Source organism: Salvelinus fontinalis, chromosome 1, assembly GCF_029448725.1.
Source record: "Salvelinus fontinalis isolate EN_2023a chromosome 1, ASM2944872v1, whole genome shotgun sequence".
Classification (NCBI taxonomy): domain Eukaryota; kingdom Metazoa; phylum Chordata; class Actinopteri; order Salmoniformes; family Salmonidae; genus Salvelinus; species Salvelinus fontinalis.
In genome coordinates, this window is record NC_074665.1 from 75,409,709 (window position 1) to 75,424,376 (window position 14,668).

Consider the following 14,668-nt stretch of genomic DNA (forward strand, 5'->3'; position numbering starts at 1 on the left):
ATTGATGGAAAGTGGTGTTGGGGGAAAAACATACGACATAATAAAAATCCATGTACACAAACAAGTGTGTGGTAAAATTGGCAAAAACACACACATTTCTTTCCACATGGCCGTGGGGTGAGACAGGGATGCAGCTTAAACCCCACCCTCTTCAACATATATCAACGAATTAGCGAGGGCACTAGAACAGTCCGCAGCACCCGGCCCCACTCTACTAGAATCTGAAGTCAAATGTCTACTGTTTGCTGATGATCTGGTGCTTCTGTCCCCAACCAAGGAGGGCCTACAGCAGCACCTAGATCTTCTTCACAGATTCTGTCAGACCTGGGCCCTGACAGTGAATCTCAGTAAGACAAAAATAATGGTGTTCAAAAAAGGTCCAGATGCCAGGACCACAAATACACATTCCATCTAGACACCGTTGCCCTAGAGCACACAAAAAACGATACATACCTCGAACTAAACATCGGCTCCAGAGGTAACTTCAACAAAGCTGTGAACGAGCTGAGAGACAAGGAAAGAAGGGCTAAAAATACTTCAATTAGTTATAGAACCCATTGCCCTTTATGGTTGTGATGTTGTGGGTCCGCTCACCAACCAAGAATTCACCAAATGGGACAAACACCAAATTGAGACTCTGCATGCAGAATTCTGCAAAAATGTCCTCCGTGTACAACATAAAACACCAAATTATGCATACAGAGCAGAATTAGGCCGATACCCACTAATTATCAAAATCCAGAAAAGAGCCGTTAAATTCTACATCACCTAAAAGGAAGCGATTCCCAAACCTTCCATAACAAAGCCATCACCTACAGAGAGATGAACCTGTAGAAGAGTCCCCTAAGCAAGCTGGTCCTGGGGCTCTATTCACAAACACAAACAGATGCCACAGAGCCCCAGGACAGCAACACAATTAGACACAACCAAATCATAAGAAAACAAAAAGATAATTACTTGACACATTGGAAAGAATTCACAAAAATCAGAGCAAACTAGAATGCTATTTGGCCCTAAAAAGAGAGTACATAGTGGCAGAATACCTGACCACTGTGACTGACCCAAAATTAAGGATATCTTTGAGTATGTACAGACTCAGTGAGCATAGCCTTGTTATTATGAAAGGCCAATGAAGGCAGACCTGGCTTTCAAGAGAACAGGCTATGTGCACACTACTCACAAAATGAGGTGGAAACTGAGCTGCACTTCCTTAACCTCCTGCCAAATGTATGACCATATTAGAGACACATATTTCCCTCAGATTACACAGACCCACAAAGAATTTGAAAACAAATCCAATTTTGATCAACTCCTATATCTATTGAGTGAAATACCATAGTGTGCAATCACAGCAGCAAGATTTGTGATGTGTTGCCACAAGAAAAGGGCAACCAGTAAAGAACAAACACCATTGTAAATACAACCTATATTTATTGATTTTACTTTTTGTACTTTAAGTATTTGTACATCATTACAACACTGGATATAGACATAATATTATTTTACTTTTGTGAGTGTAATGTTTGCTGTTCATTTTTTGTATATTTCACTTTTGTTTATTATCTATTTAATATGCTTTGGCAATGTAACCATGTTTCCCATGCCAATAAAGCCACTTAAATTGAAAACTGAATTGAAATGGAGAGAGACAGAGAGAGAGAGACAGACACAGACAGAGAAACACAGCGAGAGAGAGACAGAGACACAGAGAGAGAGACAGAGACACACAGAGAGAGACACACAGAGAGAGAGAGAGAGAGACACACATAGAGAGAACGCGAGACACACAGAGAGAGAGCGCGAGACACAGACAGAGAGCGAGAGACAGACAGAGAGCGAGAGACAGACAGAGAGCGAGAGACAGACAGAGAGCGAGAGATAGACAGAGAGCGAGAGACAGAGAGACAGAGAGACACACAGAGAGAGAGCGAGAGACACACAGAGAGAGAGCGAGAGACACACAGAGAGAGAGCGCGAGACACAAAGAGAGAGACAGAGAGACACACAGAGAGAGAGCGCGAGACACAGACAGAGAGCGCGAGACACAGACAGAGAGCGAGAGACAGACAGAGAGCGAGAGACAGACAGAGAGCGAGAGACAGACAGAGAGCGAGAGACAGACAGAGAGCGAGAGACAGACAGGGAGAGCAAGAGACAGACAGGGAGAGCAAGAGACAGACAGAGAGCGAGAGAGAGTCAATCTCTTTTTTGAAGACTCGTTTGTCACAGCTAGCTGGTGGAAGTGAAGACCATTGTCACAGTCAGTCAATGTGGGAGGCTTTAGTCTGCTCTGATGAATAGAGCTCCTTATGGACAATCCACATGCTGTGACTTAGACATAACAGCTTCCTCTGTTGGCTCGCACTGGATAAAAAACCCTAATGGTAATTGCACACAGATGCTGCATTGGAAAAAAGAGGGAGGAGAGGGAGAAAAGTGACACTGAAAATACTATTTAGAGAGAAGAATGAAGAATGTCATAATTGTGGCTGCTTTGAAATGGAGCACTCAGTCTGGAGTCCCCATGGAGAACTCTGGCCGTTGTGACAGCACTGACATCATCCATGTTAATTTACATTAATGAAAGATGGGACTAGACTTTGGTAAAGGATTTTCCATTCATCCACTCATGTTTGGAGAGACTTATGGGGATTCTAGCATCCATTCCACACCTACATTTACATATTGTCTCTCTGCAAAATCTACATCTTAGCCAAAATATTCCCTCTCCTCAAACAACCGCAATCTCCCTAAATATCCACTCTGGCTCTCCCACTGTTGTTGCCCCTAGCAACACAGAAACCCAGCCTCCATTACTAGATCACATCCCAGATCATCATCATCAGAGGATCATCTGAGATCATATCCCGGATCACCTCAGATCACATCCCGGATCACCGTTGTCATGACATTGGCCTGTTGGGGGAGGTTTATGACCCCCATAAATACCTTTCCGCTTTTCTCTCTTTCTACTTTATAGAGGTGACTCTTGTAAAGCCTTTGTAACAGAGAGTCTGGTAACATCAAAAGGTGGGAGACGGAACCATATTTCGGTAATCCAACCAGTTGAAAATATGCGTTGGTACTTAATGAATATGATCTCAGATCAGTTGTTGTCTGAGACATTACTACTAATGATAGTATGACATAAACTGTATCTTGGAAAATCTACACATTCTAGTTATCAGATTCACACGGAATTGTTGTGCAAATAAAATGTTTAAATATGAAACTATTTATGAAATGTAATTTTAGCTTCTTAATGAGAGAACGGTTTGTCATAGAGTAAACTCCGCTCACTCAGAGGCCCCGCCCAAGTGAACAGACATTGGTTGTAAACTATGAAACATGCCCTTCTCTTCACCACGATATAAGCCTGTTGAAGAAAATCCAACTTTCTGTTCCAAGGACGTGAGGACTTGCGGTCCCTGCGTTAACTTCTCTAGGATAGGGGGCAGCATTCGGAATTTTGGATGGAATTCATGCCCAAATTAAACTGCCTGCTTCTCGGGCCCAGAAGACATGATATGCATATAACTGGTAGATTTGCATAGTAAACACTCTAAAGTTTCCAAAACTGTTAAAATAGTGTCTGTGAGTATAACAGAACTGATTTGGCAGGCGAAAACCTGAGAAAAATCCATTCCGGAAGTTGTTTTTTGTGTTGGTTTTGTAGTTTTCTATTCAATGCCATTACAGTATCCATTGATTTAGGACTCAAATTGCAGTTTCTATGCCTTCCACTAGATGTCAACAGTCTTCAGAAATTGTTTCAGGCTTGTATTCTGAAAAATGAGGAAGTAAGAGCAGTCTGAATGAGTGGGCCCTAAAGTGTCACCTTTTAAATTGACGACATTATTGTCCGGTTGAAATATTATCGATTATTTAGGCTAAAATCAACCAGAGGATGGAATATAAACATCGTTTGACATGTTTCTATGAACTTTACGGATACAATTTGGATTTTTTTTGTCTTCCTGTTTTGACTGCGTTTGAGCCTGTGAATTACTGAAGAAAACGTGCGAACAAAACTGAGATTTTTGGATACAAAGAGACTTTATCAAACAAAAGGAACATTTATTGAGTAAATTCATATCTGCTGAGTGCAACAATATGAAGATCATCAAAGGTAAGGGATTAATTTTATCTCTATTTCTGATTTGTGTAACTGTTCTACTTGGCTGGTTACTGTTTGTAATGATTTGTCTAGTGGGCTATGTTCTCAAATAATCGTATGGTATGCTTTCGCCGTAAAGCAGTTTTTTAATCTGACACCGTGGATGGATTCACAAGAAGTTCATCTTTAAACCTATGTAAAATATGTTTTGTTTTCTGAATTTTTATAATGAGTATTTCTGTATTTGAATTTGTTGCCCAGCAGTTACACTGGCTGTTGAAGCGGTGGGACGCTAATGTCTCACATACCCAAGAGAGGTCAAAAGGACAAGATCACCTACAGAACTAAGCCAACCTCAGCGTGAGCTCTGGTTGAACGAAAAGAACCTAACGAAATTAGCATCGAATTTCAATGTGAAGATGACGATCAACACGCCGAAAGGATGAATTTCGACTATACCAGCCAGAATATAGCATGAGCTTAAAGTATGGCAACTTGGTATGAACTTTGAACTCTTATTCACTAAAGAAGTGATACCTCCTAGCCGATTGAGTCAGCCGCAGCAACTGTAAACGTGGGCTAGGAGAGGAGGGACAAAAGATCCATTCTACCATGCTCCAGTTCACCACTAGACATTCTTCAGAGGACAAGAGATCCATGCTGGACAACCCGGCCTTCTATCTATGACCAATCTACCGAAGCGCAGCTCAGAGTAAATATTTATCGCATTTTCCTTTTCCAAATGGGCGGCTATTTAGAATGCATAAGATACTGTATTTACGATAGCATAGCTGCCTACGGCCCGATAGAGACACAAAACCTTTTTGTTCCTCAGTCTTCCCGCTCCTTCACTCAAACCCAACCCCCTCTCTTTGTGTAATCAGCTGTCATATCATTTCCGTCCCCTAGGGATATTTTCCTTTATGACATCATTTGTAATCAATGTATGATCCATTCTGTGTAGATGTAATTCTGTGTGATTATTTAGTAAATAAATAATTAAACCACATTTTGTATTGCTGATTCAACTTGTTAGCCAGGGTTCGTGAAGATAACCAAGAATTTACAACTTTCAGATGAGTCTGAATAAGGTGATGATTAAATATTGACTGCTATTGAGGTAAAAGATTACCAGGTCTTTAAGACTTTATTCGGAAGATAACAGCTCTATAAACATTATTTCGTGGTGCCCCTACTTTCTAGTTAATTACATTTACATGATTAGCTTAATCAGGTCACATTAATTACAGAGAAATTATTTTATAGAATAGCATGTCATATCACTTAATCCGGCATAGCCAAAGACACGACACCATCATGTATGATCATCTCAGATCACATCCCAGATCACCACCCTGGAGGATCATCTCAGATCACATCCCAGGTTATCACCATGGAGGATCATCTCAGATCACATCCTGGATCACCATCATGGAGGATCATCTCAGATCACATCCCAGGTCATCACCCTGGAGGATCATCTCAGATCACATCCCAGATCATCACCATGGAGGATCATCTCAGATCACATCCCAGATCACCATCATGGAGGATCATCTCAGATCACATCCCAGATCACCACCCTGGAGGATCCTCTCAGATCACATCCCAGATCATCACCATGGAGGATCCTCTCAGATCACATCCCAGATCATCATCATAGAGGATCATCTCAGATCACATCCCAAATCATCTCAGATCACATCCCAGATAACCATCATGGAGGATCATCTCAGATCACATCCCAGACACCGCCCTGGAGGATCATCTCAGATCACATCCTGGATCACCATCATGGAGGATCATCTCAGATCACATCCCAGATCACCACCCTGGAGGATCCTCTCAGATCACATCCCAGGTCATCACCATGGAGGATCAGCTCAGATCACATCTCAAATCATCATCATAGAGGATAATCTTAGATCACACCCCAGATCATCTCAGATCACATCCCAGATCACCATCATGGAGGATCATCTCAGATCACATCCCAGACACCGCCATGGAGGATCCTCTCAGATCACATCCCAGATCATCAACATGGAGAATAATTTCAGATCAAATCCCTGTGGGGGAAGCCATTCAAATTAATGGCTTTACAGCAACAATCACAGTAAACAACAGTGCTGTCATGATCAAATCAAATTTTACTTGTCACATGCGCCAAATACAACAGGTATACAAACTTACAGTGAAATGCTTACTTACAAGCCCTTAACCAACAATGCTTTAAGAAGTTGTCACATTGTATAATGATAGGAGACAGGCGCAGGAATACAAAAATCTTTTTATTTTATTTCCCTAACTAAAATGGAATACGTCATGAAAATGACGGTGACGAAGCCCAAAACAAACATGTGTGTATATATATATATACACTGCGATGTTACCCAAACGAAAGAGCGAGTTGTAAACCTCTAATAAATACACAGGACGAGACCCGTGATAACAATACACGGGACGAGACCCGTAATAACAAGTGCACACTAACACGAAAGCCGATTATAACAGGACCAACGGATTATAACAAGACCAACGGACATGGAACAATAATCAGCAAGGACAATGGGGAACAGAGGACACAATTATACACATACTAATCAGGGGGAATAGGAACCAGGTGTGCGTAATGAGACAAGACAGTCCGGGGTTGGTGGTGATGATCCAGTTCAGTGACGCCTAGAAGGCCGGTGACGTAGACCCCTGGAGCTGGTGATCGGAATGAGCAGCAGTACCGGGGGGATCCGTGACAAGTTTTAAGAAAAAATAAGTGTTAAGTAAAAAATAGATAAGTAAAAATGTGAAAATAAAAGTAACAAATAATTCAACAGCAGCAGTAAAATAACAATAGCGAGGCTAAATACAGGGGGTACAGAGTGAATGTGCAGGGGCAACGGTTAGTAGAGGTAATTGAGGTAATATGTACATGTAGGTAGAGGTAAAGTGACTATGCACAGATAATAAACAGAGAGTAGCAGCAGTGTAAAAGAGGGGTCTGGGTAGCCACTTGATTAGCTGTTCAGGAGTCTTATGGCTTGGGGGTAGAAGCTGTTAAGAAGCCTCTTGGGCCTTGACTTGGTGCTCCAGTACCACTTGCCATGCAGTAGCAAAGAGAACAGTCTATAACTAGGGTCACTGGAGTCTTTCACAATTTTTAGGGCCTTTTGACACCGCTTGGTATAGAGGTCCTGAATGGCAGGAAGCTTGGCCCCAGTGATGTACTGGGCTGTACGCACTACCCTCTGTAGTGCATTGCGGTCAGAGGCCGAGCAGTTGCCATCCCAGGCAGTGATGCAACCAGTCAGGATGCCCTCGATGGTGCAGCTGTAGAACTTTTTGAGGATCTGAGGACACATGCCAAATCTTTTCAATCTCCTGAGGGGGAATGGGTTTTGATGTGCTCTTCACAACTGTCTTAGTGTGTTTGGACCATGATAGTTTGTTAGTTCTACACCTATCATCTGAGGGAGGAGGAGAGAGTGAACGTGGCCCCTGTTCTTATTTGTACTGATCCCTCATGATGGAAAGCCCATCTCCCTTCACACAGGGATGAGTGTATGCAGTTCGGACCTCTCAGTGTAATGGTTAAGGTGTTTGACTGACAGTTGCAGAGAGTTGCAAAGTCCCGGCCGGGTTACCCCTGAATTCAGTGAAATATCCTACCAAACACTTTCCTTGAACCCTCTAATATAACAGATTGTGATGGCGGGCTCAACACAGTCTTACCAGGAGAGATGGGGTCGATTATATTTTAACTCAGTCAAATTCAATTTCTAAATAGAAAAATCCCCTTTAAAATGGGTGCTTTTTCATTATCCTGAATTGACAGGATTCAAATCGAACTGAACCTAACCAGATCTAACCAGATCTAACCAGATACTCACATGGAACCAGGTGATAATACACAGTAGACTGACACTGGCCTACCACTACTAGCTAGGGGGTGGCAGATAGCTTCCAGGTAAGTGCGTTGTGTCAGTAACCGACAGGTCACAGGTTCAAATCCTGTCGCAGTGCCCTTTAGCAAAGCACTTAACCACAATTGCTCCGGTTGGACAATAGAGAGCAATAGTAAGGGTGTCTTTCTGTAGGTGAATTTTGAAGCATGTATGTCACAAAAAAGCCCATTAAGCACATAACCTTTATGGATTATAAAGCCATTATGTTAACTGACTGCTATTATCTCAGAGAACAACATGTATAAGATCTCTGTAGCCTGTGTTAACCTCAGATATTTTTGGAGGCATTTATCCCAAAACCCTATTCTTTCCCAATTTATTTTCCCCATAAGAATGGCTGAACAAGCATTGCTAGCACAGACTGGAATATGTCCGGGATTCCTCCGATGGCATTGAGGAGTACACTACATCAGTCATTGGCTTCATCAATAAGTGCATTGATGACGTCGTCCCCACAGTGACCGTACGTACATACCACAACTAGAAGCCATGGATTACAGGCAACATCCGCACTGAGCTAAAGGATAGAGCTGCCACTTTCAAGGAGCGGGAGTCTAACCCGGAAGCTTATAAGAAATCCTGCTATGTCCTCCGACGAACCATCAAACAGGCAAAGTGTTAACACAGGACTAAGATCGAATCATACTCCACCGGCTCTGACGCTCGTCGGATGTGGCAGGGCTTGCAAACTATTACAGACTAAAAAGGGAAGCACAGCCGAGAGCTGCCCAGTGACACGAGCCTACCAGACAAACTAAACTACTTCCATGCTCGCTTCGAGGATAATAATACTGAAACATGCATGAGAGCACCAGGACGTGTACTGCGAGCATGCGCTGACCAACTGGCAAGTGTCTTCACTGACATTTTCAACCTCTCCCTGTCCGAGTCTGTAATACTAACATGTTTTAAGCAGACCACCATAGTGCCTGTGCCCAGAACACTAAGGTAACCTGCCTAATTGACTACCGACCTGTAGCACTCACATCTGTAGCCATGAAGTGCTTTGAAAGGCTGGTCATGGCTCACATCAACACCATTATCCCAGAAACTCTAGAACCACTCAATTTGCATACTGCCCCAAAAGATCCACAGATGATGCAACCTCTATTGCACTCCACATTACCCTTTCCCACCTGGACAAAAGGAACACCTACGTGAGAATACTATTCATTGACTACAGCTCAGCGTTCAACACCATAGTGTCCTCAAAGCTCATCAATAAGCTAAGGACCCTGGGACTAAACACCTCCCTCTGCAACTGGATCCTGGACTTCCTGACGGGCCACGCCCAGGTGGTAAGGGTAGATAACAACATATCCGCCATGCTGATCCTCAACACAGGGGCCCCTCAGGGATGCGTGCTCAGTCCCCTCCTGTACTCCCTGTTCACTCATGACTGCACAGCCAGGCACGACTCCAACACCATCATTAAGTTTGCCAATGACACAACAATGGTAGGCCTGATCACCGACAACGACGAGACAGCCTATAAGGAGGTCAGAGAACAACAACCTCTCCCTCAACGTGATCAGGACAAAGGAGATGATTGTGGACTACAGGAATAAGAGGACCGAGCACGCCCCCATTCTCATCGACGGGGCCGCAGTGGAGCAGGATGAGAGCTTCAAGTTTCTCACCATCGAGAGCATCCTGACTGGCTGCATCACTGCCTGGTACGGCAACTGCTCGGCCTCCGACCGCAAGGTACTACAGAGCGTAGTGCGACTGGCCCAGTACATCACTGGGGCCAAGCTTCCTACCATCCAGGAGCTCTACACCAGAGGAAGGCCCTAAAAATTGTCAAAGACTCCAGCCACCCTGGTCATAGACTGTTCTCTCTGCTACTGCACGGCATGGCACCCAGACTATTTGCATTGCCCCCCCCCCCCCCCCTCGCCTTTACACCGCTGCTACTCTCTGTTGTTATCATCTATGTATAGTCACTTTAATAACCCTACCTAGGTATTGACATGTTGAATGCACCGAGCTACACCGAGCTGTCTGTCTAAACCACTGGCACACAGCTCGGACACCCATGCATACCCCACACGGCATGCCACAAGAGGTCTCTTCACAGTCCCCAAGTCCAGAACAGACTATGGGAGGCACACAGTACTACATAGAGCCATGACTACATGGAACTCACATCAAGTAACTCATGCCAGCAGTAAAATTAGATTTAAAAAACAGATAAAAAAATGCCTTATGGAACAGCGGGGACTGTGAAGCAACACAAACATTGGCACAGACAAATGTATACACACTCACACACACACACACACACACACGAGAACATAGGCACTATACATACACATGGATTTAGTACTGGGGCCTGAGGGCACATAGTATGTTGTGAAATATGTGAATGTATTGCAATGTTTTTAAAATTGTATAAACTGCCTTAATTTTGCTGGACCCAAGGAAGAATAGCTGCTGCAATGGGGATCCATAATAAATACAAATACATGTACATATTACCTCAAATAACCGTTGCCCCCGCACATTGACTCTGTACCGGTACCCCCCTGTATATAGTCTCACTATTGTTATTTTACTACTGCTCTTTAATTACTTGTTACTTTTTTTTTTATCCATATTTTTTTTAACTGCATTGTTGGTTAGGGGCTCGTAAGTAAGCATTTCCCTGTAAGGTCTACACCTGATGTATTCAGCGCATGTGACTAATACAATACAATTTGATTTGAACGAACCAGAGGTAACTCATTTGGCAAGCTCTATGGTGAACCTGGCCAAGACCACACTCCCTGCGGTTGTCTAAGGGGGAGTTGGAATATATTAGAAATACATTTCCATTACGTGTGTATAACAGGACAAATATAAGCAACCCCAAAATGATTGCTGCTGCTGCACGACGACGACTACTACTTCCGATTGATTGATTTATCTTATTTCCGTGTCGTACACCAATTGGTGCCCAGACAGTATGGGCTTATAAGACACGATATCAAGTTTGTGTGCTGTCCACAAAAACCAAAATAAATTAAATGCATAATTAGCACTCATAACAAATTACAGCAGCAGCTTTGCAAGTGACGGGTCAGGATAGCACAACAGCACTAGCCTTGATATAAACCTGACAAATAAGATTCCTGCTGATTTGATTCACTACTTACTGTGCCGTGCACAAAGTATGCCCAGACACTCCCTAGAGCGTTCGATGGCTGCCAGGTGTGTGTGTGTGTGTGTGTAGGAGGACTGAAGTTGACAATGGAGGGAAAAAAGGGGACACACACTACTAAGTTTTAAACAGAGCCAGGAAATGGTTAGGTAGATGTCTGGATATCTACTCTCCTTTATTTCTTTCTCTCTCTCTCTCTCTTTCTTTCTTTCTTTCTTTCTTTCTTTCTATGTCTCTCTCTCTCTCTCTCTTTCTTTCTTTCTTTCTTTCTTTCTATGTCTCTCTCTCTCTCTTTGTAGGATAATGAACAACATGCTTTAACACTGCATAACTCTGATTCCAAACGACTCCCATATCAGAGTAACACGATATCATCCACTGACTGTTGCTAAACACCTGACCAACACTTTGCTGCTGTAGAAAGGAATTCGGGAAGCTGTCATTCACTGGAATTGCCCTCTAGGAAACCATTGGATATCATACCCTTCAATCTGTTGGTGTATGGAGGATAGGCCTTAGACCAGTGTGCTGTGTTGTTCTCCCATCTGTTCTCAACGAATCACGGTCAATGCAGACATTCTCTATACTGAAACAGCATGGCTTTGGGATGTCTCAAACCCCCAGCATTGAGTTTATATAGAGGAACATCATTGTTATAAGCAATGTATCCATATTGTAAAACCCTCTGTAACACCATAGTGTGATACACCATGAATGCTAGTTAGCGTGTGGGACCAAATGATCCAGATGGTTCAGTCTGATTCAGAACCATAACAACATCTACTATTAACATTACTTCTACAGAGAAGCCTTCAGTCAACAGAAGTAACTTCTACTCAGACAGGAAACCAAACAAACACTCAAGGCTATGGGTCAGTGAAGAACAAACACCATGTAACTACAACCCATATTTATGCGTATTTATTTTCCCTTTTGTACTTGAAATATTTGCACATCGTTATAACACTGTATGTAGCCATAATATGACATTTGAAATGTCTCTATTCCTTTGAAACTTTTGTGAGTGTAATGTTTACTGTACACGTTTTATTGTTTCTTTTGTTTATTATCTATTTCACTTCCTTTGGAAATGTAAACATATGTTTCGCATGCCAATAAAGCCCTTTGAATTTAATTTAATTGAGAAAAAGAGAGTGAGAGACGATTGGCTCCCACAGTGCCAGAATGCAGTAACAGGAAATGTGAATTAATATATAGATTATAATTAATGGACATTTTTGTAAGTGTTGATACATTTTTCATTAGGGCAAATCAAGTCTGAAATTACAAACTTCAGAAGCATTTTTAAGACTCAAATACACTACAAGTTTGCATTTCCTGCTGTGTGCAGGAAAATACTCAGCAAGTGGTCGAATTATGATCCTACATCTGTAGAGTTGGCATGATACAGTCTGAAATGCAATGAGCAGATTATGTTTGTCTGGTGTTGTTGATCTCATAAATCCACACACAACCACACACAGCGACTGTGATCTAATCTCAATTAATGAGGTAAAAAAATGTAGATTCCGAAATGGTATTGGTGGTGTTTCCCAAATCATAATCCAAATATCTCTATGTCCAAAACTCTACACCAGACATTTAGTAATCTTGAATAGAGATGTGACAGTACTGGTAAAGGATATGGAAATCACTTTGCCCTTTCCCACCTCACAAGACTCAAAACAAATACATGAGATCATACTTGACTTCCCTCAGACAAGTGTTGAGATCCCACCCTGTGTGTGTGTGTGTGTGTGTGTGTGTGTGTGTGTGTGTGTGTGTGTGTGTGTGTGTGTGTGTGTGTGTGTGTGTGTGTGTGTGTGTGTGTGTGTGTGTGTGTGTGTGTGTGTGTGTGTGTGTGTGTGTGTGTGTGTGTGTGTGTGTGTGTGTGTGTGTGCGCGCGCAGTAGACATAAACCTGTCCCGATGTCATGCGTGTTGACAAGCCGGAGTAAATGTCATGCATGTGCTTTGAAATAGAAACCAAAATGCCTAGGCTACAGCATCCTGGATGTAATTACTATCGGTTTGTCACCGTGGGCTATACAGTCGAAATCATGTTTTGAAAGATTGGAAAATTAAGTGATTTGATTTAAGGCCAAATGCAATCCTCTCTCAATCTTCAAAACTTATTTTATATCGAATAGCCTACAATGTGCATAGATAATATAGATTTGGTATCTTTAGTTTTAAGAAACTCGAATGTTGTCAACTGGCCAAAAACTGCTTGAATCAACGTTATATCCACGTCAATTCAACCAAAAATTATACGTGATGACGTTAATTCAACGTGGAAAACTGATTGGATTTGAAAAAGATATATAAATGTAAGTGATTGTCTCATTTTTTCCACCCAACTTTTAACCTAAATCCAATGACATTGTGACATAGTTTGTTGATTTCCCGTTGAATTCACGTTAGTGTGCCCAGTAGATAATGTGTTTGTTTAATTCTATGTTTTATTTTTTCCGCAATATTTTACAGTAGACTATCAAAGCATGGTCTCATAATTACCAGTTGCCTTTAGGGGTAAATTGCCAGAACACCTTACCTTACTGAAAATGCTCCGGTCCTCAACAGCTCGATCCACCCTCTTGGTGGCACTCCGATGACCAATATACCGTGGTAGTCAAATCACTTCATAACTCAGTCATGCAACAGACAGATGACATAAATAAAAAATCACTTCTAAAACTGCATCCGAAAGTGGGGACTCTGAGGATCTCACTCACAACATCGCGAAAAGATGTTGAAACTGCGGGAAACAGTGTTATCTTCTTGCCTCCCGTTCTAGAGACACTCTCCCACCGCTGTCTGTTCCAGTCTCGTTTCGGCTCGTTCCGCAGCGAGCTTCAGTCCGTCTGTATTTCAGTTTCGTTGCTGGGTAGCGGGAACGCCCACGCCAGGTTGACTGTGCTGTGCTGGAGAGGGCAGAGAAAACAGAGAGTTGTCAAACGTCACCGCCGACCGGTGTGCACCGCGCGCGGGCGTCTGCTTTATGATGAAGTATGAAAACATAAACACAGTGTTAGGCTATCTATCTATGTATGTTCTACCAGAGAGAGCCACATGGTTCCTGTAGTTGTGAGAGCATGCTTTATTCTACCTGTATTCTACCTCACCATAAAACCCTTATACTGGTTGGTTCTTTTCTCCCTCCTACAGAGCCTGCGGTCTGGGTGTCCATATGTGTCCTGTTCTGTCTATAGGTCCTGTTTCTGTCTATTTGAACCACACCACAGAAGAATAACACCACACCATAGAACACCTCCTTTGTCTCTGGGTTTCTATTTCTGTCTAATAACACCTGAGAGCAGAAGACCCCTTTTGATCTATTCACCTGATCACTGTTACTCACCGGTCACTGTGTCTCACTCAACAGGAGAAGTGTGGCAAAGAATGTCAGCCTGGACAGGGATACATCTGTAAACTGAAGAATGTCAGC

At 42.6% G+C, this 14,668-nt stretch overlaps 1 protein-coding gene across 2 annotated transcripts in view; it reads right to left on the bottom strand.

The window, feature by feature from the left end:
• Positions 1 to 14,103, bottom strand: part of LOC129861989 (inactive rhomboid protein 1-like) — a 122,842-nt gene extending 108,739 nt beyond the window's left edge. For both annotated transcript variants that reach the window (XM_055933257.1, XM_055933248.1), the window contains exon 1: positions 13,775 to 14,103. The gene's annotated coding sequence lies outside the window, so the exon portion shown is untranslated. The remainder of the gene's footprint in view (positions 1 to 13,774) is intronic.
• Between the last annotated feature and the right edge of the window lie 565 nt (positions 14,104 to 14,668).